The following is a 20,570-nucleotide window of genomic DNA, read 5'->3' as shown; positions in this document are numbered from 1 at the left end:
AAATTACATTGTCCAAGTATGTTCAATTATGATGTCACAGGAGTTTCTTTCTTTCTCTCATGTACTCACTATGTAATGAGCTCTTGTGTTGAATGTTCCAGCAAAACTAGAATCATTTTTTGATTGAAAAACACTTGTCAGAAGTGGGATTTGAACTCACGCCTCCTTTGGGAGACCAGAAAACCCAACTTTTGGAAGTTTTATCAACTTGAGTCTGGCGCCTTAGACCGCTCGGCCATTCTGACTGGTCGTGTTTTTGCTTGTTAGAAATCAGACTTATAATGATTAGGCAGTCAAAACTGAAGATTTCAAGAAAAGCAATAAACCTGAAATTACATTGTCCAAGTATGTTCAATTATGATGTCACAGGAGTTTCTTTCTTTCTCTCATTTACTCATTATATAATGAGCTCTTGTGTTGAATGTTCCAGCAAAACTAGATTCATTTGTTGATGGAAAAACACTTGCCAGAAGTGGGATTTGAAACCACGCCTCTTTTGGGAAAACAGAAACCCCTACTTTTGGAAGTTTCATCAACTTGAGTCTGGCGCCTTAGACCGCTCGGCCATTCTGACTGGAGTTGAACCTTGTTCACTTATAATGTCACAAGAGTTTCTTTATTTCTCTCATTTACTCATTATATAATGAGCTATTGTGTTTGTAGTTCTATCAAAACTAGATTCATTTGTTGATTGAAAACACTTGTCAGAAGTGGGATTTGAACCCACGCCTCCTTTGGGAGACCAGAAATCCCAACTTTTGGAAGTTTTATCAACTTGAGTCTGGCGCCTTAGACCGCTCGGCCATTCTGACTGGTGGTATTTTTGCTTGTTAGAAATCAGACTTATTAATGATTAGGCAGTCAAAACTGAAGATTTCAAGAAAAGCAATAAACCTGAAATTACATTGTTGAAGCTTGTTCAATTATGATGTCACAGGAGTTTCTTTCTTTCTCTCATTTACTCACTATATAATGAGCTCTTGTGTTGAAAGTTCCAGCAAAACTAGAATCATTTGTTGATTGAAAAACACTTGTCAGAAGTGGGATTTGAACTCACGCCTCCTTTGGGAGACCAGAAATCCCAACTTTTGGAAGTTTTATCAACTTGAGTCTGGCGCCTTAGACCGCTCGGCCATTCTGACTGGTGGTATTTTTGCTTGTTAGAAATCAGTCTTATTAATGATTAGGCAGTCAAAACTGAAGATTTCAAGAAAAGCAATAAACCTGAAATTACTTTGTTGAAGTATGTACAATTATGATGTCACAGGAGTTTCTTTCTTTCTCTCATTTACTCACTATATAATGAGCTCTTGTGTTGAAAGTTCCAGCAAAACTACATTCATTTGTTGATGGAAAAACACTTGTCAGAAGTGGGATTTGAACCCACGCCTCCTTTGGGAGACCAGAAAACCCAACTTTTGGAAGTTTTATCAACTTGAGTCTGGCGCCTTAGACGGCTCGGCCATTCTGACTGGTCGTGTTTTTGCTTGTTAGAAATCAGACTTATAATGATTAGGCAGTCAAAACTGAAGATTTCAAGAAAAGCAATAAACCTGAAATTACATTGTCCAAGTATGTTCAATTATGATGTCACAGGAGTTTCTTTCTTTCTCTCATTTACTCATTATATAATGAGCTCTTGTGTTGAATGTTCCAGCAAAACTAGATTCATTTGTTGATGGAAAAACACTTGCCAGAAGTGGGATTTGAAACCACGCCTCTTTTGGGAAAACAGAAACCCCTACTTTTGGAAGTTTCATCAACTTGAGTCTGGCGCCTTAGACCGCTCGGCCATTCTGACTGGAGTTGAAACTTGTTCACTTATAATGTCACAAGAGTTTCTTTATTTCTCTCATTTACTCATTATATAATGAGCTATTGTGTTTGTAGTTCTATCAAAACTAGATTCATTTGTTGATTGAAAACACTTGTCAGAAGTGGGATTTGAACCCACGCCTCCTTTGGGAGACCAGAAATCCCAACTTTTGGAAGTTTTATCAACTTGAGTCTGGCGCCTTAGACCGCTCGGCCATTCTGAATGGTGGTATTTTTGCTTGTTAGAAATCAGACTTATTAATGATTAGGCAGTCAAAACTGAAGATTTCAAGAAAAGCAATAAACCTGAAATTACATTGTTGAAGCTTGTTCAATTATGATGTCACAGGAGTTTCTTTCTTTCTCTCATTTACTCACTATATAATGAGCTCTTGTGTTGAAAGTTCCAGCAAAACTAGATTCATTTGTTGATTGAAAACACTTGTCAGAAGTGGGATTTGAACCCACGCCTCCTTTGGGAGACCAGAAATCCCAACTTTTGGAAGTTTTATCAACTTGAGTCTGGCGCCTTAGACCGCTCGGCCATTCTGACTGGTGGTATTTTTGCTTGTTAGAAATCAGACTTATTAATGATTAGGCAGTCAAAACTGAAGATTTCAAGAAAAGCAATAAACCTGAAATTACATTGTTGAAGCTTGTTCAATTATGATGTCACAGGAGTTTCTTTCTTTCTCTCATTTACTCACTATATAATGAGCTCTTGTGTTGAAAGTTCCAGCAAAACTACATTCATTTGTTGATGGAAAAACACTTGTCAGAAGTGGGATTACAACCCACGCCTCCTTTGGGAGACCAGAAAACCCAACTTTTGGAAGTTTTATCAACTTGAGTCTGGCGCCTTAGACCGCTCGGCCATTCTGACTGGTGGTATTTTTGCTTGTTAGAAATCAGTCTTATTAATGATTAGGCAGTCAAAACTGAAGATTTCAAGAAAAGCAATAAACCTGAAATTACATTGTCCAAGTATGTTCAATTATGATGTCACAGGAGTTTCTTTCTTTCTCTCATTTACTCATTATATAATGAGCTCTTGTGTTGAATGTTCCAGCAAAACTAGATTCATTTGTTGATGGAAAAACACTTGCCAGAAGTGGGATTTGAAACCACGCCTCTTTTGGGAAAACAGAAACCCCTACTTTTGGAAGTTTCATCAACTTGAGTCTGGCGCCTTAGACCGCTCGGCCATTCTGACTGGAGTTGAACCTTGTTCACTTATAATGTCACAAGAGTTTCTTTACTTCTCTCATTTACTCATTATATAATGAGCTATTGTGTTTGTAGTTCTATCAAAACTAGATTCATTTGTTGATTGAAAACACTTGTCAGAAGTGGGATTTGAACCCACGCCTCCTTTGGGAGACCCGAAATCCCAACTTTTGGAAGTTTTATCAACTTGAGTCTGGCGCCTTAGACCGCTCGGCCATTCTGACTGGTGGTATTTTTGCTTGTTAGAAATCAGACTTATTAATGATTAGGCAGTCAAAACTGAAGATTTCAAGAAAAGCAATAAACCTGAAATTACATTGTTGAAGCTTGTTCAATTATGATGTCACAGGAGTTTCTTTCTTTCTCTCATTTACTCACTATATAATGAGCTCTTGTGTTGAAAGTTCCAGCAAAACTAGATTCATTTGTTGATGGAAAAACACTTGCCAGAAGTGGGATTTGAAACCACGCCTCTTTTGGGAAAACAGAAACCCCTACTTTTGGAAGTTCATCAACTTGAGTCTGGCGCCTTAGACCGCTCGGCCATTCTGACTGGAGTTGAACCTTGTTCACTTATAATGTCACAAGAGTTTCTTTATTTCTCTCATTTACTCATTATATAATGAGCTATTGTGTTTGTAGTTCTATCAAAACTAGATTCATTTGTTGATTGAAAACACTTGTCAGAAGTGGGATTTGAACTCACGCCTCCTTTGGGAGACCAGAAAACCCAACTTTTGGAAGTTTTATCAACTTGAGTCTGGCGCCTTAGACCGCTCGGCCATTCTGACTGGTGGTGTTTTTGCTTGTTAGAAATAAGTCTTATTAATGATTAGGCAGTCAAAACTGAAGATTTCAAGAAAAGCAATAAACCTGAAATTACTTTGTTGAAGTATGTTCAATTATGATGTCACAGGAGTTTCTTTCTTTCTCTCATTTACTCACTATATAATGAGCTCTTGTGTTGAAAGTTCCAGCAAAACTACATTCATTTGTTGATGGAAAAACACTTGTCAGAAGTGGGATTTGAACCCACGCCTCCTTTGGGAGACCAGAAAACCCAACTTTTGGAAGTTTTATCAACTTGAGTCTGGCGCCTTAGACCGCTCGGCCATTCTGACTGCTGGTACTTTTGCTAGTTAGAAATCAGACTTATTAATGATTAGGCAGTCAAAACTGAAGATTTCAAGAAAAGCAATAAACCTGAAATTACATTGTCCAAGTATGTTCAATTATGATGTCACAGGAGTTTCTTTCTTTCTCTCATTTACTCACTATGTAATGAGCTCTTGTGTTGAATGTTCCAGCAAAACTAGAATCATTTGTTGATTGAAAAACACTTGTCAGAAGTGGGATTTGAACTCACGCCTCCTTTGGGAGACCAGAAAACCCAACTTTTGGAAGTTTTATCAACTTGAGTCTGGTGCCTTAGACCGCTCGGCCATTCTGACTGGTCGTGTTTTTGCTTGTTAGAAATCAGACTTATAATGATTAGGCAGTCAAAACTGAAGATTTCAAGAAAAGCAATAAACCTGAAATTACATTGTCCAAGTATGTTCAATTATGATGTCACAGGAGTTTCTTTCTTTCTCTCATTTACTCATTATATAATGAGCTCTTGTGTTGAATGTTCCAGCAAAACTAGATTCATTTGTTGATGGAAAAACACTTGCCAGAAGTGGGATTTGAAACCACGCCTCTTTTGGGAAAACAGAAACCCCTACTTTTGGAAGTTTCATCAACTTGAGTCTGGCGCCTTAGACCGCTCGGCCATTCTGACTGGAGTTGAACCTTGTTCACTTATAATGTCACAAGAGTTTCTTTATTTCTCTCATTTACTCATTATATAATGAGCTATTGTGTTTGTAGTTCTATCAAAACTAGATTCATTTGTTGATTGAAAACACTTGTCAGAAGTGGGATTTGAACCCACGCCTCCTTTGGGAGACCAGAAATCCCAACTTTTGGAAGTTTTATCAACTTGAGTCTGGCGCCTTAGACCGCTCGGCCATTCTGACTGGTGGTATTTTTGCTTGTTAGAAATCAGACTTATTAATGATTAGGCAGTCAAAACTGAAGATTTCAAGAAAAGCAATAAACCTGAAATTACATTGTCCAAGTATGTTCAATTATGATGTCACAGGAGTTTCTTTCTTTCTCTCATTTACTCATTATATAATGAGCTCTTGTGTTGAATGTTCCAGCAAAACTAGATTCATTTGTTGATGGAAAAACACTTGCCAGAAGTGGGATTTGAAACCACGCCTCTTTTGGGAAAACAGAAACCCCTACTTTTGGAAGTTTCATCAACTTGAGTCTGGCGCCTTAGACCGCTCGGCCATTCTGACTGGAGTTGAAACTTGTTCACTTATAATGTCACAAGAGTTTCTTTATTTCTCTCATTTACTCATTATATAATGAGCTATTGTGTTTGTAGTTCTATCAAAACTAGATTCATTTGTTGATTGAAAACACTTGTCAGAAGTGGGATTTGAACCCACGCCTCCTTTGGGAGACCAGAAATCCCAACTTTTGGAAGTTTTATCAACTTGAGTCTGGTGCCTTAGACCGCTCGGCCATTCTGACTGGTCGTGTTTTTGCTTGTTAGAAATCAGACTTATAATGATTAGGCAGTCAAAACTGAAGATTTCAAGAAAAGCAATAAACCTGAAATTACTTTGTTGAAGTATGTACAATTATGATGTCACAGGAGTTTCTTTCTTTCTCTCATTTACTCACTATATAATGAGCTCTTGTGTTGAAAGTTCCAGCAAAACTACATTCATTTGTTGATGGAAAAACACTTGTCAGAAGTGGGATTTGAACCCACGCCTCCTTTGGGAGACCAGAAAACCCAACTTTTGGAAGTTTTATCAACTTGAGTCTGGCGCCTTAGACGGCTCGGCCATTCTGACTGGTCGTGTTTTTGCTTGTTAGAAATCAGACTTATAATGATTAGGCAGTCAAAACTGAAGATTTCAAGAAAAGCAATAAACCTGAATTTACATTGTCCAAGTATGTTCAATTATGATGTCACAGGAGTTTCTTTCTTTCTCTCATTTACTCATTATATAATGAGCTCTTGTGTTGAATGTTCCAGCAAAACTAGATTCATTTGTTGATGGAAAAACACTTGCCAGAAGTGGGATTTGAAACCACGCCTCTTTTGGGAAAACAGAAACCCCTACTTTTGGAAGTTTCATCAACTTGAGTCTGGCGCCTTAGACCGCTCGGCCATTCTGACTGGAGTTGAAACTTGTTCACTTATAATGTCACAAGAGTTTCTTTATTTCTCTCATTTACTCATTATATAATGAGCTATTGTGTTTGTAGTTCTATCAAAACTAGATTCATTTGTTGATTGAAAACACTTGTCAGAAGTGGGATTTGAACCCACGCCTCCTTTGGGAGACCAGAAATCCCAACTTTTGGAAGTTTTATCAACTTGAGTCTGGCGCCTTAGACCGCTCGGCCATTCTGAATGGTGGTATTTTTGCTTGTTAGAAATCAGACTTATTAATGATTAGGCAGTCAAAACTGAAGATTTCAAGAAAAGCAATAAACCTGAAATTACATTGTTGAAGCTTGTTCAATTATGATGTCACAGGAGTTTCTTTCTTTCTCTCATTTACTCACTATATAATGAGCTCTTGTGTTGAAAGTTCCAGCAAAACTAGATTCATTTGTTGATTGAAAACACTTGTCAGAAGTGGGATTTGAACCCACGCCTCCTTTGGGAGACCAGAAATCCCAACTTTTGGAAGTTTTATCAACTTGAGTCTGGCGCCTTAGACCGCTCGGCCATTCTGACTGGTGGTATTTTTGCTTGTTAGAAATCAGACTTATTAATGATTAGGCAGTCAAAACTGAAGATTTCAAGAAAAGCAATAAACCTGAAATTACATTGTTGAAGCTTGTTCAATTATGATGTCACAGGAGTTTCTTTCTTTCTCTCATTTACTCACTATATAATGAGCTCTTGTGTTGAAAGTTCCAGCAAAACTACATTCATTTGTTGATGGAAAAACACTTGTCAGAAGTGGGATTACAACCCACGCCTCCTTTGGGAGACCAGAAAACCCAACTTTTGGAAGTTTTATCAACTTGAGTCTGGCGCCTTAGACCGCTCGGCCATTCTGACTGGTGGTATTTTTGCTTGTTAGAAATCAGTCTTATTAATGATTAGGCAGTCAAAACTGAAGATTTCAAGAAAAGCAATAAACCTGAAATTACATTGTCCAAGTATGTTCAATTATGATGTCACAGGAGTTTCTTTCTTTCTCTCATTTACTCATTATATAATGAGCTCTTGTGTTGAATGTTCCAGCAAAACTAGATTCATTTGTTGATGGAAAAACACTTGCCAGAAGTGGGATTTGAAACCACGCCTCTTTTGGGAAAACAGAAACCCCTACTTTTGGAAGTTTCATCAACTTGAGTCTGGCGCCTTAGACCGCTCGGCCATTCTGACTGGAGTTGAACCTTGTTCACTTATAATGTCACAAGAGTTTCTTTACTTCTCTCATTTACTCATTATATAATGAGCTATTGTGTTTGTAGTTCTATCAAAACTAGATTCATTTGTTGATTGAAAACACTTGTCAGAAGTGGGATTTGAACCCACGCCTCCTTTGGGAGACCCGAAATCCCAACTTTTGGAAGTTTTATCAACTTGAGTCTGGCGCCTTAGACCGCTCGGCCATTCTGACTGGTGGTATTTTTGCTTGTTAGAAATCAGACTTATTAATGATTAGGCAGTCAAAACTGAAGATTTCAAGAAAAGCAATAAACCTGAAATTACATTGTTGAAGCTTGTTCAATTATGATGTCACAGGAGTTTCTTTCTTTCTCTCATTTACTCACTATATAATGAGCTCTTGTGTTGAAAGTTCCAGCAAAACTACATTCATTTGTTGATGGAAAAACACTTGTCAGAAGTGGGATTACAACCCACGCCTCCTTTGGGAGACCAGAAAACCCAACTTTTGGAAGTTTTATCAACTTGAGTCTGGCGCCTTAGACCGCTCGGCCATTCTGACTGGTGGTATTTTTGCTTGTTAGAAATCAGACTTATTAATGATTAGGCAGTCAAAACTGAAGATTTCAAGAAAAGCAATAAACCTGAAATTACATTGTTGAATCTTGTTCAATTATGATGTCACAGGAGTTTCTTTCTTTCTCTCATTTACTCACTATATAATGAGCTCTTGTGTTGAAAGTTCCAGCAAAACTAGATTCATTTGTTGATTGAAAACACTTGTCAGAAGTGGGATTTGAACCCACGCCTCCTTTGGGAGACCAGAAATCCCAACTTTTGGAAGTTTTATCAACTTGAGTCTGGCGCCTTAGACCGCTCGGCCATTCTGACTGGTGGTATTTTTGCTTGTTAGAAATCAGACTTATTAATGATTAGGCAGTCAAAACTGAAGATTTCAAGAAAAGCAATAAACCTGAAATTACATTGTTGAAGCTTGTTCAATTATGATGTCACAGGAGTTTCTTTCTTTCTCTCATTTACTCACTATATAATGAGCTCTTGTGTTGAAAGTTCCAGCAAAACTACATTCATTTGTTGATGGAAAAACACTTGTCAGAAGTGGGATTACAACCCACGCCTCCTTTGGGAGACCAGAAAACCCAACTTTTGGAAGTTTTATCAACTTGAGTCTGGCGCCTTAGACCGCTCGGCCATTCTGACTGGTGGTATTTTTGCTTGTTAGAAATCAGTCTTATTAATGATTAGGCAGTCAAAACTGAAGATTTCAAGAAAAGCAATAAACCTGAAATTACATTGTCCAAGTATGTTCAATTATGATGTCACAGGAGTTTCTTTCTTTCTCTCATTTACTCATTATATAATGAGCTCTTGTGTTGAATGTTCCAGCAAAACTAGATTCATTTGTTGATGGAAAAACACTTGCCAGAAGTGGGATTTGAAACCACGCCTCTTTTGGGAAAACAGAAACCCCTACTTTTGGAAGTTTCATCAACTTGAGTCTGGCGCCTTAGACCGCTCGGCCATTCTGACTGGAGTTGAACCTTGTTCACTTATAATGTCACAAGAGTTTCTTTATTTCTCTCATTTACTCATTATATAATGAGCTATTGTGTTTGTAGTTCTATCAAAACTAGATTCATTTGTTGATTGAAAACACTTGTCAGAAGTGGGATTTGAACCCACGCCTCCTTTGGGAGACCAGAAATCCCAACTTTTGGAAGTTTTATCAACTTGAGTCTGGCGCCTTAGACCGCTCGGCCATTCTGACTAGTGGTATTTTTGCTTGTTAGAAATCAGACTTATTAATGATTAGGCAGTCAAAACTGAAGATTTCAAGAAAAGCAATAAACCTGAAATTACATTGTTGAAGCTTGTTCAATTATGATGTCACAGGAGTTTCTTTCTTTCTCTCATTTACTCACTATATAATGAGCTCTTGTGTTGAAAGTTCCAGCAAAACTAGATTCATTTGTTGATTGAAAACACTTGTCAGAAGTGGGATTTGAACCCACGCCTCCTTTGGGAGACCAGAAATCCCAACTTTTGGAAGTTTTATCAACTTGAGTCTGGCGCCTTAGACCGCTCGGCCATTCTGACTGGTGGTATTTTTGCTTGTTAGAAATCAGACTTATTAATGATTAGGCAGTCAAAACTGAAGATTTCAAGAAAAGCAATAAACCTGAAATTACATTGTTGAAGCTTGTTCAATTATGATGTCACAGGAGTTTCTTTCTTTCTCTCATTTACTCACTATATAATGAGCTCTTGTGTTGAAAGTTCCAGCAAAACTAGATTCATTTGTTGATGGAAAAACACTTGCCAGAAGTGGGATTTGAAACCACGCCTCTTTTGGGAAAACAGAAACCCCTACTTTTGGAAGTTCATCAACTTGAGTCTGGCGCCTTAGACCGCTCGGCCATTCTGACTGGAGTTGAACCTTGTTCACTTATAATGTCACAAGAGTTTCTTTATTTCTCTCATTTACTCATTATATAATGAGCTATTGTGTTTGTAGTTCTATCAAAACTAGATTCATTTGTTGATTGAAAACACTTGTCAGAAGTGGGATTTGAACTCACGCCTCCTTTGGGAGACCAGAAAACCCAACTTTTGGAAGTTTTATCAACTTGAGTCTGGCGCCTTAGACCGCTCGGCCATTCTGACTGGTGGTATTTTTGCTTGTTAGAAATAAGTCTTATTAATGATTAGGCAGTCAAAACTGAAGATTTCAAGAAAAGCAATAAACCTGAAATTACTTTGTTGAAGTATGTTCAATTATGATGTCACAGGAGTTTCTTTCTTTCTCTCATTTACTCACTATATAATGAGCTCTTGTGTTGAAAGTTCCAGCAAAACTAGATTCATTTGTTGATGGAAAAACACTTGTCAGAAGTGGGATTTGAACCCACGCCTCCTTTGGGAGACCAGAAATCCCAACTTTTGGAAGTTTTATCAACTTGAGTCTGGCGCCTTAGACCGCTCGGCCATTCTGACTGGTGGTATTTTTGCTTGTTAGAAATCAGACTTATTAATGATTAGGCAGTCAAAACTGAAGATTTCAAGAAAAGCAATAAACCTGAAATTACATTGTCCAAGTATGTTCAATTATGATGTCACAGGAGTTTCTTTCTTTCTCTCATTTACTCATTATATAATGAGCTCTTGTGTTGAATGTTCCAGCAAAACTAGATTCATTTGTTGATGGAAAAACACTTGCCAGAAGTGGGATTTGAAACCACGCCTCTTTTGGGAAAACAGAAACCCCTACTTTTGGAAGTTCATCAACTTGAGTCTGGCGCCTTAGACCGCTCGGCCATTCTGACTGGAGTTGAACCTTGTTCACTTATAATGTCACAAGAGTTTCTTTATTTCTCTCATTTACTCATTATATAATGAGCTATTGTGTTTGTAGTTCTATCAAAACTAGATTCATTTGTTGATTGAAAACACTTGTCAGAAGTGGGATTTGAACTCACGCCTCCTTTGGGAGACCAGAAAACCCAACTTTTGGAAGTTTTATCAACTTGAGTCTGGCGCCTTAGACCGCTCGGCCATTCTGACTGGTGGTATTTTTGCTTGTTAGAAATAAGTCTTATTAATGATTAGGCAGTCAAAACTGAAGATTTCAAGAAAAGCAATAAACCTGAAATTACTTTGTTGAAGTATGTTCAATTATGATGTCACAGGAGTTTCTTTCTTTCTCTCATTTACTCACTATATAATGAGCTCTTGTGTTGAAAGTTCCAGCAAAACTACATTCATTTGTTGATGGAAAAACACTTGTCAGAAGTGGGATTTGAACCCACGCCTCCTTTGGGAGACCAGAAAACCCAACTTTTGGAAGTTTTATCAACTTGAGTCTGGCGCCTTAGACCGCTCGGCCATTCTGACTGCTGGTACTTTTGCTAGTTAGAAATCAGACTTATTAATGATTAGGCAGTCAAAACTGAAGATTTCAAGAAAAGCAATAAACCTGAAATTACATTGTTGAAGCTTGTTCAATTATGATGTCACAGGAGTTTCTTTCTTTCTCTCATTTACTCACTATATAATGAGCTCTTGTGTTGAAAGTTCCAGCAAAACTACATTCATTTGTTGATGGAAAAACACTTGTCAGAAGTGGGATTACAACCCACGCCTCCTTTGGGAGACCAGAAAACCCAACTTTTGGAAGTTTTATCAACTTGAGTCTGGCGCCTTAGACCGCTCGGCCATTCTGACTGGTGGTATTTTTGCTTGTTAGAAATCAGACTTATTAATGATTAGGCAGTCAAAACTGAAGATTTCAAGAAAAGCAATAAACCTGAAATTACATTGTTGAATCTTGTTCAATTATGATGTCACAGGAGTTTCTTTCTTTCTCTCATTTACTCACTATATAATGAGCTCTTGTGTTGAAAGTTCCAGCAAAACTAGATTCATTTGTTGATTGAAAACACTTGTCAGAAGTGGGATTTGAACCCACGCCTCCTTTGGGAGACCAGAAATCCCAACTTTTGGAAGTTTTATCAACTTGAGTCTGGCGCCTTAGACCGCTCGGCCATTCTGACTGGTGGTATTTTTGCTTGTTAGAAATCAGACTTATTAATGATTAGGCAGTCAAAACTGAAGATTTCAAGAAAAGCAATAAACCTGAAATTACATTGTTGAAGCTTGTTCAATTATGATGTCACAGGAGTTTCTTTCTTTCTCTCATTTACTCACTATATAATGAGCTCTTGTGTTGAAAGTTCCAGCAAAACTACATTCATTTGTTGATGGAAAAACACTTGTCAGAAGTGGGATTACAACCCACGCCTCCTTTGGGAGACCAGAAAACCCAACTTTTGGAAGTTTTATCAACTTGAGTCTGGCGCCTTAGACCGCTCGGCCATTCTGACTGGTGGTATTTTTGCTTGTTAGAAATCAGTCTTATTAATGATTAGGCAGTCAAAACTGAAGATTTCAAGAAAAGCAATAAACCTGAAATTACATTGTCCAAGTATGTTCAATTATGATGTCACAGGAGTTTCTTTCTTTCTCTCATTTACTCATTATATAATGAGCTCTTGTGTTGAATGTTCCAGCAAAACTAGATTCATTTGTTGATGGAAAAACACTTGCCAGAAGTGGGATTTGAAACCACGCCTCTTTTGGGAAAACAGAAACCCCTACTTTTGGAAGTTTCATCAACTTGAGTCTGGCGCCTTAGACCGCTCGGCCATTCTGACTGGAGTTGAACCTTGTTCACTTATAATGTCACAAGAGTTTCTTTATTTCTCTCATTTACTCATTATATAATGAGCTATTGTGTTTGTAGTTCTATCAAAACTAGATTCATTTGTTGATTGAAAACACTTGTCAGAAGTGGGATTTGAACCCACGCCTCCTTTGGGAGACCAGAAATCCCAACTTTTGGAAGTTTTATCAACTTGAGTCTGGCGCCTTAGACCGCTCGGCCATTCTGACTAGTGGTATTTTTGCTTGTTAGAAATCAGACTTATTAATGATTAGGCAGTCAAAACTGAAGATTTCAAGAAAAGCAATAAACCTGAAATTACATTGTTGAAGCTTGTTCAATTATGATGTCACAGGAGTTTCTTTCTTTCTCTCATTTACTCACTATATAATGAGCTCTTGTGTTGAAAGTTCCAGCAAAACTAGATTCATTTGTTGATTGAAAACACTTGTCAGAAGTGGGATTTGAACCCACGCCTCCTTTGGGAGACCAGAAATCCCAACTTTTGGAAGTTTTATCAACTTGAGTCTGGCGCCTTAGACCGCTCGGCCATTCTGACTGGTGGTATTTTTGCTTGTTAGAAATCAGACTTATTAATGATTAGGCAGTCAAAACTGAAGATTTCAAGAAAAGCAATAAACCTGAAATTACATTGTTGAAGCTTGTTCAATTATGATGTCACAGGAGTTTCTTTCTTTCTCTCATTTACTCACTATATAATGAGCTCTTGTGTTGAAAGTTCCAGCAAAACTAGATTCATTTGTTGATGGAAAAACACTTGCCAGAAGTGGGATTTGAAACCACGCCTCTTTTGGGAAAACAGAAACCCCTACTTTTGGAAGTTCATCAACTTGAGTCTGGCGCCTTAGACCGCTCGGCCATTCTGACTGGAGTTGAACCTTGTTCACTTATAATGTCACAAGAGTTTCTTTATTTCTCTCATTTACTCATTATATAATGAGCTATTGTGTTTGTAGTTCTATCAAAACTAGATTCATTTGTTGATTGAAAACACTTGTCAGAAGTGGGATTTGAACTCACGCCTCCTTTGGGAGACCAGAAAACCCAACTTTTGGAAGTTTTATCAACTTGAGTCTGGCGCCTTAGACCGCTCGGCCATTCTGACTGGTGGTATTTTTGCTTGTTAGAAATAAGTCTTATTAATGATTAGGCAGTCAAAACTGAAGATTTCAAGAAAAGCAATAAACCTGAAATTACTTTGTTGAAGTATGTTCAATTATGATGTCACAGGAGTTTCTTTCTTTCTCTCATTTACTCACTATATAATGAGCTCTTGTGTTGAAAGTTCCAGCAAAACTAGATTCATTTGTTGATGGAAAAACACTTGTCAGAAGTGGGATTTGAACCCACGCCTCCTTTGGGAGACCAGAAATCCCAACTTTTGGAAGTTTTATCAACTTGAGTCTGGCGCCTTAGACCGCTCGGCCATTCTGACTGGTGGTATTTTTGCTTGTTAGAAATCAGACTTATTAATGATTAGGCAGTCAAAACTGAAGATTTCAAGAAAAGCAATAAACCTGAAATTACATTGTCCAAGTATGTTCAATTATGATGTCACAGGAGTTTCTTTCTTTCTCTCATTTACTCATTATATAATGAGCTCTTGTGTTGAATGTTCCAGCAAAACTAGATTCATTTGTTGATGGAAAAACACTTGCCAGAAGTGGGATTTGAAACCACGCCTCTTTTGGGAAAACAGAAACCCCTACTTTTGGAAGTTTCATCAACTTGAGTCTGGCGCCTTAGACCGCTCGGCCATTCTGACTGGAGTTGAACCTTGTTCACTTATAATGTCACAAGAGTTTCTTTATTTCTCTCATTTACTCATTATATAATGAGCTATTGTGTTTGTAGTTCTATCAAAACTAGATTCATTTGTTGATTGAAAACACTTGTCAGAAGTGGGATTTGAACCCACGCCTCCTTTGGGAGACCAGAAATCCCAACTTTTGGAAGTTTTATCAACTTGAGTCTGGCGCCTTAGACCGCTCGGCCATTCTGACTGGTGGTATTTTTGCTTGTTAGAAATCAGACTTATTAATGATTAGGCAGTCAAAACTGAAGATTTCAAGAAAAGCAATAAACCTGAAATTACATTGTCCAAGTATGTTCAATTATGATGTCACAGGAGTTTCTTTCTTTCTCTCATTTACTCATTATATAATGAGCTCTTGTGTTGAATGTTCCAGCAAAACTAGATTCATTTGTTGATGGAAAAACACTTGCCAGAAGTGGGATTTGAAACCACGCCTCTTTTGGGAAAACAGAAACCCCTACTTTTGGAAGTTTCATCAACTTGAGTCTGGCGCCTTAGACCGCTCGGCCATTCTGACTGGAGTTGAACCTTGTTCACTTATAATGTCACAAGAGTTTCTTTATTTCTCTCATTTACTCATTATATAATGAGCTATTGTGTTTGTAGTTCTATCAAAACTAGATTCATTTGTTGATTGAAAACACTTGTCAGAAGTGGGATTTGAACCCACGCCTCCTTTGGGAGACCAGAAATCCCAACTTTTGGAAGTTTTATCAACTTGAGTCTGGCGCCTTAGACCGCTCGGCCATTCTGACTGGTGGTATTTTTGCTTGTTAGAAATCAGACTTATTAATGATTAGGCAGTCAAAACTGAAGATTTCAAGAAAAGCAATAAACCTGAAATTACATTGTTGAAGCTTGTTCAATTATGATGTCACAGGAGTTTCTTTCTTTCTCTCATTTACTCACTATATAATGAGCTCTTGTGTTGAAAGTTCCAGCAAAACTAGAATCATTTGTTGATTGAAAAACACTTGTCAGAAGTGGGATTTGAACTCACGCCTCCTTTGGGAGACCAGAAATCCCAACTTTTGGAAGTTTTATCAACTTGAGTCTGGCGCCTTAGACCGCTCGGCCATTCTGACTGGTGGTATTTTTGCTTGTTAGAAATCAGACTTATTAATGATTAGGCAGTCAAAACTGAAGATTTCAAGAAAAGCAATAAACCTGAAATTACATTGTTGAAGCTTGTTCAATTATGATGTCACAGGAGTTTCTTTCTTTCTCTCATTTACTCACTATATAATGAGCTCTTGTGTTGAAAGTTCCAGCAAAACTAGATTCATTTGTTGATGGAAAAACACTTGCCAGAAGTGGGATTTGAAACCACGCCTCTTTTGGGAAAACAGAAACCCCTACTTTTGGAAGTTCATCAACTTGAGTCTGGCGCCTTAGACCGCTCGGCCATTCTGACTGGAGTTGAACCTTGTTCACTTATAATGTCACAAGAGTTTCTTTATTTCTCTCATTTACTCATTATATAATGAGCTATTGTGTTTGTAGTTCTATCAAAACTAGATTCATTTGTTGATTGAAAACACTTGTCAGAAGTGGGATTTGAACTCACGCCTCCTTTGGGAGACCAGAAAACCCAACTTTTGGAAGTTTTATCAACTTGAGTCTGGCGCCTTAGACCGCTCGGCCATTCTGACTGGTGGTATTTTTGCTTGTTAGAAATAAGTCTTATTAATGATTAGGCAGTCAAAACTGAAGATTTCAAGAAAAGCAATAAACCTGAAATTACTTTGTTGAAGTATGTTCAATTATGATGTCACAGGAGTTTCTTTCTTTCTCTCATTTACTCACTATATAATGAGCTCTTGTGTTGAAAGTTCCAGCAAAACTACATTCATTTGTTGATGGAAAAACACTTGTCAGAAGTGGGATTTGAACCCACGCCTCCTTTGGGAGACCAGAAAACCCAACTTTTGGAAGTTTTATCAACTTGAGTCTGGCGCCTTAGACCGCTCGGCCATTCTGACTGCTGGTACTTTTGCTAGTTAGAAATCAGACTTATTAATGATTAGGCAGTCAAAACTGAAGATTTCAAGAAAAGCAATAAACCTGAAATTACATTGTCCAAGTATGTTCAATTATGATGTCACAGGAGTTTCTTTCTTTCTCTCATTTACTCACTATGTAATGAGCTCTTGTGTTGAATGTTCCAGCAAAACTAGAATCATTTGTTGATTGAAAAACACTTGTCAGAAGTGGGATTTGAACTCACGCCTCCTTTGGGAGACCAGAAAACCCAACTTTTGGAAGTTTTATCAACTTGAGTCTGGCGCCTTAGACCGCTCGGCCATTCTGACTGGTCGTGTTTTTGCTTGTTAGAAATCAGACTTATAATGATTAGGCAGTCAAAACTGAAGATTTCAAGAAAAGCAATAAACCTGAAATTACATTGTCCAAGTATGTTCAATTATGATGTCACAGGAGTTTCTTTCTTTCTCTCATTTACTCATTATATAATGAGCTCTTGTGTTGAATGTTCCAGCAAAACTAGATTCATTTGTTGATGGAAAAACACTTGCCAGAAGTGGGATTTGAAACCACGCCTCTTTTGGGAAAACAGAAACCCCTACTTTTGGAAGTTTCATCAACTTGAGTCTGGCGCCTTAGACCGCTCGGCCATTCTGACTGGAGTTGAACCTTGTTCACTTATAATGTCACAAGAGTTTCTTTATTTCTCTCATTTACTCATTATATAATGAGCTATTGTGTTTGTAGTTCTATCAAAACTAGATTCATTTGTTGATTGAAAACACTTGTCAGAAGTGGGATTTGAACCCACGCCTCCTTTGGGAGACCAGAAATCCCAACTTTTGGAAGTTTTATCAACTTGAGTCTGGCGCCTTAGACCGCTCGGCCATTCTGACTGGTGGTATTTTTGCTTGTTAGAAATCAGACTTATTAATGATTAGGCAGTCAAAACTGAAGATTTCAAGAAAAGCAATAAACCTGAAATTACATTGTTGAAGCTTGTTCAATTATGATGTCACAGGAGTTTCTTTCTTTCTCTCATTTACTCACTATATAATGAGCTCTTGTGTTGAAAGTTCCAGCAAAACTAGATTCATTTGTTGATGGAAAAACACTTGCCAGAAGTGGGATTTGAAACCACGCCTCTTTTGGGAAAACAGAAACCCCTACTTTTGGAAGTTCATCAACTTGAGTCTGGCGCCTTAGACCGCTCGGCCATTCTGACTGGAGTTGAACCTTGTTCACTTATAATGTCACAAGAGTTTCTTTATTTCTCTCATTTACTCATTATATAATGAGCTATTGTGTTTGTAGTTCTATCAAAACTAGATTCATTTGTTGATTGAAAACACTTGTCAGAAGTGGGATTTGAACTCACGCCTCCTTTGGGAGACCAGAAAACCCAACTTTTGGAAGTTTTATCAACTTGAGTCTGGCGCCTTAGACCGCTCGGCCATTCTGACTGGTGGTATTTTTGCTTGTTAGAAATAAGTCTTATTAATGATTAGGCAGTCAAAACTGAAGATTTCAAGAAAAGCAATAAACCTGAAATTACTTTGTTGAAGTATGTTCAATTATGATGTCACAGGAGTTTCTTTCTTTCTCTCATTTACTCACTATATAATGAGCTCTTGTGTTGAAAGTTCCAGCAAAACTAGATTCATTTGTTGATGGAAAAACACTTGTCAGAAGTGGGATTTGAACCCACGCCTCCTTTGGGAGACCAGAAATCCCAACTTTTGGAAGTTTTATCAACTTGAGTCTGGCGCCTTAGACCGCTCGGCCATTCTGACTGGTGGTATTTTTGCTTGTTAGAAATCAGACTTATTAATGATTAGGCAGTCAAAACTGAAGATTTCAAGAAAAGCAATAAACCTGAAATTACATTGTCCAAGTATGTTCAATTATGATGTCACAGGAGTTTCTTTCTTTCTCTCATTTACTCATTATATAATGAGCTCTTGTGTTGAATGTTCCAGCAAAACTAGATTCATTTGTTGATGGAAAAACACTTGCCAGAAGTGGGATTTGAAACCACGCCTCTTTTGGGAAAACAGAAACCCCTACTTTTGGAAGTTTCATCAACTTGAGTCTGGCGCCTTAGACCGCTCGGCCATTCTGACTGGAGTTGAACCTTGTTCACTTATAATGTCACAAGAGTTTCTTTATTTCTCTCATTTACTCATTATATAATGAGCTATTGTGTTTGTAGTTCTATCAAAACTAGATTCATTTGTTGATTGAAAACACTTGTCAGAAGTGGGATTTGAACCCACGCCTCCTTTGGGAGACCAGAAATCCCAACTTTTGGAAGTTTTATCAACTTGAGTCTGGCGCCTTAGACCGCTCGGCCATTCTGACTGGTGGTATTTTTGCTTGTTAGAAATCAGACTTATTAATGATTAGGCAGTCAAAACTGAAGATTTCAAGAAAAGCAATAAACCTGAAATTACATTGTCCAAGTATGTTCAATTATGATGTCACAGGAGTTTCTTTCTTTCTCTCATTTACTCATTATATAATGAGCTCTTGTGTTGAATGTTCCAGCAAAACTAGATTCATTTGTTGATGGAAAAACACTTGCCAGAAGTGGGATTTGAAACCACGCCTCTTTTGGGAAAACAGAAACCCCTACTTTTGGAAGTTTCATCAACTTGAGTCTGGCGCCTTAGACCGCTCGGCCATTCTGACTGGAGTTGAACCTTGTTCACTTATAATGTCACAAGAGTTTCTTTATTTCTCTCATTTACTCATTATATAATGAGCTATTGTGTTTGTAGTTCTATCAAAACTAGCTTCATTTGTTGATTGAAAACACTTGTCAGAAGTGGGATTTGAACCCACGCCTCCTTTGGGAGACCAGAAATCCCAACTTTTGGAAGTTTTATCAACTTGAGTCTGGCGCCTTAGACCGCTCGGCCATTCTGACTGGTGGTATTTTTGCTTGTTAGAAATCAGACTTATTAATGATTAGGCAGTCAAAACTGAAGATTTCAAGAAAAGCAATAAACCTGAAATTACATTGTTGAAGCTTGTTCAATTATGATGTCACAGGAGTTTCTTTCTTTCTCTCATTTACTCACTATATAATGAGCTCTTGTGTTGAAAGTTCCAGCAAAACTAGAATCATTTGTTGATTGAAAAACACTTGTCAGAAGTGGGATTTGAACTCACGCCTCCTTTGGGAGACCAGAAATCCCAACTTTTGGAAGTTTTATCAACTTGAGTCTGGCGCCTTAGACCGCTCGGCCATTCTGACTGGTGGTATTTTTGCTTGTTAGAAATCAGACTTATTAATGATTAGGCAGTCAAAACTGAAGATTTCAAGAAAAGCAATAAACCTGAAATTACATTGTTGAAGCTTGTTCAATTATGATGTCACAGGAGTTTCTTTCTTTCTCTCATTTACTCACTATATAATGAGCTCTTGTGTTGAAAGTTCCAGCAAAACTAGATTCATTTGTTGATGGAAAAACACTTGCCAGAAGTGGGATTTGAAACCACGCCTCTTTTGGGAAAACAGAAACCCCTACTTTTGGAAGTTCATCAACTTGAGTCTGGCGCCTTAGACCGCTCGGCCATTCTGACTGGAGTTGAACCTTGTTCACTTATAATGTCACAAGAGTTTCTTTATTTCTCTCATTTACTCATTATATAATGAGCTATTGTGTTTGTAGTTCTATCAAAACTAGATTCATTTGTTGATTGAAAACACTTGTCAGAAGTGGGATTTGAACTCACGCCTCCTTTGGGAGACCAGAAAACCCAACTTTTGGAAGTTTTATCAACTTGAGTCTGGCGCCTTAGACCGCTCGGCCATTCTGACTGGTGGTATTTTTGCTTGTTAGAAATAAGTCTTATTAATGATTAGGCAGTCAAAACTGAAGATTTCAAGAAAAGCAATAAACCTGAAATTACTTTGTTGAAGTATGTTCAATTATGATGTCACAGGAGTTTCTTTCTTTCTCTCATTTACTCACTATATAATGAGC

General features: G+C 37.7%; 22 non-coding genes across 22 annotated transcripts; all 22 read right to left on the bottom strand.

Moving 5' to 3' along the window:
- Positions 1 to 702: 702 nt before the first annotated feature.
- trnal-caa (transfer RNA leucine (anticodon CAA)) lies at positions 703 to 812 on the bottom strand. The gene is made up of 2 exons: positions 775 to 812; positions 703 to 748 (listed from the first exon to the last, which is right to left on the bottom strand). It is a non-coding gene; the product is annotated as a tRNA-Leu (tRNA).
- A 1,446-nt stretch (positions 813 to 2,258) lies between these two features.
- Positions 2,259 to 2,368, bottom strand: trnal-caa (transfer RNA leucine (anticodon CAA)). The gene is made up of 2 exons: positions 2,331 to 2,368; positions 2,259 to 2,304 (listed from the first exon to the last, which is right to left on the bottom strand). It is a non-coding gene; the product is annotated as a tRNA-Leu (tRNA).
- Positions 2,369 to 4,053: 1,685 nt separating this feature from the next.
- trnal-caa (transfer RNA leucine (anticodon CAA)) lies at positions 4,054 to 4,163 on the bottom strand. The gene is made up of 2 exons: positions 4,126 to 4,163; positions 4,054 to 4,099 (listed from the first exon to the last, which is right to left on the bottom strand). It is a non-coding gene; the product is annotated as a tRNA-Leu (tRNA).
- A 787-nt stretch (positions 4,164 to 4,950) lies between these two features.
- trnal-caa (transfer RNA leucine (anticodon CAA)) lies at positions 4,951 to 5,060 on the bottom strand. Its single transcript has 2 exons — positions 5,023 to 5,060; positions 4,951 to 4,996 (listed from the first exon to the last, which is right to left on the bottom strand). It is a non-coding gene; the product is annotated as a tRNA-Leu (tRNA).
- Positions 5,061 to 5,518: 458 nt separating this feature from the next.
- trnal-caa (transfer RNA leucine (anticodon CAA)) lies at positions 5,519 to 5,628 on the bottom strand. The gene is made up of 2 exons: positions 5,591 to 5,628; positions 5,519 to 5,564 (listed from the first exon to the last, which is right to left on the bottom strand). It is a non-coding gene; the product is annotated as a tRNA-Leu (tRNA).
- A 1,115-nt stretch (positions 5,629 to 6,743) lies between these two features.
- trnal-caa (transfer RNA leucine (anticodon CAA)) lies at positions 6,744 to 6,853 on the bottom strand. The gene is made up of 2 exons: positions 6,816 to 6,853; positions 6,744 to 6,789 (listed from the first exon to the last, which is right to left on the bottom strand). It is a non-coding gene; the product is annotated as a tRNA-Leu (tRNA).
- Positions 6,854 to 8,300: 1,447 nt separating this feature from the next.
- On the bottom strand, positions 8,301 to 8,410 carry trnal-caa (transfer RNA leucine (anticodon CAA)). Its single transcript has 2 exons — positions 8,373 to 8,410; positions 8,301 to 8,346 (listed from the first exon to the last, which is right to left on the bottom strand). It is a non-coding gene; the product is annotated as a tRNA-Leu (tRNA).
- A 788-nt stretch (positions 8,411 to 9,198) lies between these two features.
- Positions 9,199 to 9,308, bottom strand: trnal-caa (transfer RNA leucine (anticodon CAA)). The gene is made up of 2 exons: positions 9,271 to 9,308; positions 9,199 to 9,244 (listed from the first exon to the last, which is right to left on the bottom strand). It is a non-coding gene; the product is annotated as a tRNA-Leu (tRNA).
- A 219-nt stretch (positions 9,309 to 9,527) lies between these two features.
- On the bottom strand, positions 9,528 to 9,637 carry trnal-caa (transfer RNA leucine (anticodon CAA)). Its single transcript has 2 exons — positions 9,600 to 9,637; positions 9,528 to 9,573 (listed from the first exon to the last, which is right to left on the bottom strand). It is a non-coding gene; the product is annotated as a tRNA-Leu (tRNA).
- A 787-nt stretch (positions 9,638 to 10,424) lies between these two features.
- On the bottom strand, positions 10,425 to 10,534 carry trnal-caa (transfer RNA leucine (anticodon CAA)). Its single transcript has 2 exons — positions 10,497 to 10,534; positions 10,425 to 10,470 (listed from the first exon to the last, which is right to left on the bottom strand). It is a non-coding gene; the product is annotated as a tRNA-Leu (tRNA).
- A 787-nt stretch (positions 10,535 to 11,321) lies between these two features.
- Positions 11,322 to 11,431, bottom strand: trnal-caa (transfer RNA leucine (anticodon CAA)). Its single transcript has 2 exons — positions 11,394 to 11,431; positions 11,322 to 11,367 (listed from the first exon to the last, which is right to left on the bottom strand). It is a non-coding gene; the product is annotated as a tRNA-Leu (tRNA).
- A 549-nt stretch (positions 11,432 to 11,980) lies between these two features.
- Positions 11,981 to 12,090, bottom strand: trnal-caa (transfer RNA leucine (anticodon CAA)). Its single transcript has 2 exons — positions 12,053 to 12,090; positions 11,981 to 12,026 (listed from the first exon to the last, which is right to left on the bottom strand). It is a non-coding gene; the product is annotated as a tRNA-Leu (tRNA).
- Positions 12,091 to 12,878: 788 nt separating this feature from the next.
- trnal-caa (transfer RNA leucine (anticodon CAA)) lies at positions 12,879 to 12,988 on the bottom strand. Its single transcript has 2 exons — positions 12,951 to 12,988; positions 12,879 to 12,924 (listed from the first exon to the last, which is right to left on the bottom strand). It is a non-coding gene; the product is annotated as a tRNA-Leu (tRNA).
- Positions 12,989 to 13,207: 219 nt separating this feature from the next.
- Positions 13,208 to 13,317, bottom strand: trnal-caa (transfer RNA leucine (anticodon CAA)). Its single transcript has 2 exons — positions 13,280 to 13,317; positions 13,208 to 13,253 (listed from the first exon to the last, which is right to left on the bottom strand). It is a non-coding gene; the product is annotated as a tRNA-Leu (tRNA).
- A 787-nt stretch (positions 13,318 to 14,104) lies between these two features.
- On the bottom strand, positions 14,105 to 14,214 carry trnal-caa (transfer RNA leucine (anticodon CAA)). The gene is made up of 2 exons: positions 14,177 to 14,214; positions 14,105 to 14,150 (listed from the first exon to the last, which is right to left on the bottom strand). It is a non-coding gene; the product is annotated as a tRNA-Leu (tRNA).
- A 458-nt stretch (positions 14,215 to 14,672) lies between these two features.
- On the bottom strand, positions 14,673 to 14,782 carry trnal-caa (transfer RNA leucine (anticodon CAA)). Its single transcript has 2 exons — positions 14,745 to 14,782; positions 14,673 to 14,718 (listed from the first exon to the last, which is right to left on the bottom strand). It is a non-coding gene; the product is annotated as a tRNA-Leu (tRNA).
- Positions 14,783 to 15,240: 458 nt separating this feature from the next.
- On the bottom strand, positions 15,241 to 15,350 carry trnal-caa (transfer RNA leucine (anticodon CAA)). The gene is made up of 2 exons: positions 15,313 to 15,350; positions 15,241 to 15,286 (listed from the first exon to the last, which is right to left on the bottom strand). It is a non-coding gene; the product is annotated as a tRNA-Leu (tRNA).
- Positions 15,351 to 16,467: 1,117 nt separating this feature from the next.
- trnal-caa (transfer RNA leucine (anticodon CAA)) lies at positions 16,468 to 16,577 on the bottom strand. Its single transcript has 2 exons — positions 16,540 to 16,577; positions 16,468 to 16,513 (listed from the first exon to the last, which is right to left on the bottom strand). It is a non-coding gene; the product is annotated as a tRNA-Leu (tRNA).
- Positions 16,578 to 17,364: 787 nt separating this feature from the next.
- Positions 17,365 to 17,474, bottom strand: trnal-caa (transfer RNA leucine (anticodon CAA)). The gene is made up of 2 exons: positions 17,437 to 17,474; positions 17,365 to 17,410 (listed from the first exon to the last, which is right to left on the bottom strand). It is a non-coding gene; the product is annotated as a tRNA-Leu (tRNA).
- Positions 17,475 to 18,261: 787 nt separating this feature from the next.
- On the bottom strand, positions 18,262 to 18,371 carry trnal-caa (transfer RNA leucine (anticodon CAA)). Its single transcript has 2 exons — positions 18,334 to 18,371; positions 18,262 to 18,307 (listed from the first exon to the last, which is right to left on the bottom strand). It is a non-coding gene; the product is annotated as a tRNA-Leu (tRNA).
- A 458-nt stretch (positions 18,372 to 18,829) lies between these two features.
- trnal-caa (transfer RNA leucine (anticodon CAA)) lies at positions 18,830 to 18,939 on the bottom strand. Its single transcript has 2 exons — positions 18,902 to 18,939; positions 18,830 to 18,875 (listed from the first exon to the last, which is right to left on the bottom strand). It is a non-coding gene; the product is annotated as a tRNA-Leu (tRNA).
- A 458-nt stretch (positions 18,940 to 19,397) lies between these two features.
- Positions 19,398 to 19,507, bottom strand: trnal-caa (transfer RNA leucine (anticodon CAA)). Its single transcript has 2 exons — positions 19,470 to 19,507; positions 19,398 to 19,443 (listed from the first exon to the last, which is right to left on the bottom strand). It is a non-coding gene; the product is annotated as a tRNA-Leu (tRNA).
- Positions 19,508 to 20,570: the final 1,063 nt, after the last annotated feature.

Source organism: Brachyhypopomus gauderio, unplaced genomic scaffold (genome assembly GCF_052324685.1).
Source record: "Brachyhypopomus gauderio isolate BG-103 unplaced genomic scaffold, BGAUD_0.2 sc57, whole genome shotgun sequence".
Classification (NCBI taxonomy): domain Eukaryota; kingdom Metazoa; phylum Chordata; class Actinopteri; order Gymnotiformes; family Hypopomidae; genus Brachyhypopomus; species Brachyhypopomus gauderio.
Note: the sequence above shows the minus strand (reverse complement) of the source record. Positions and strands in the feature narration are given on the sequence as shown.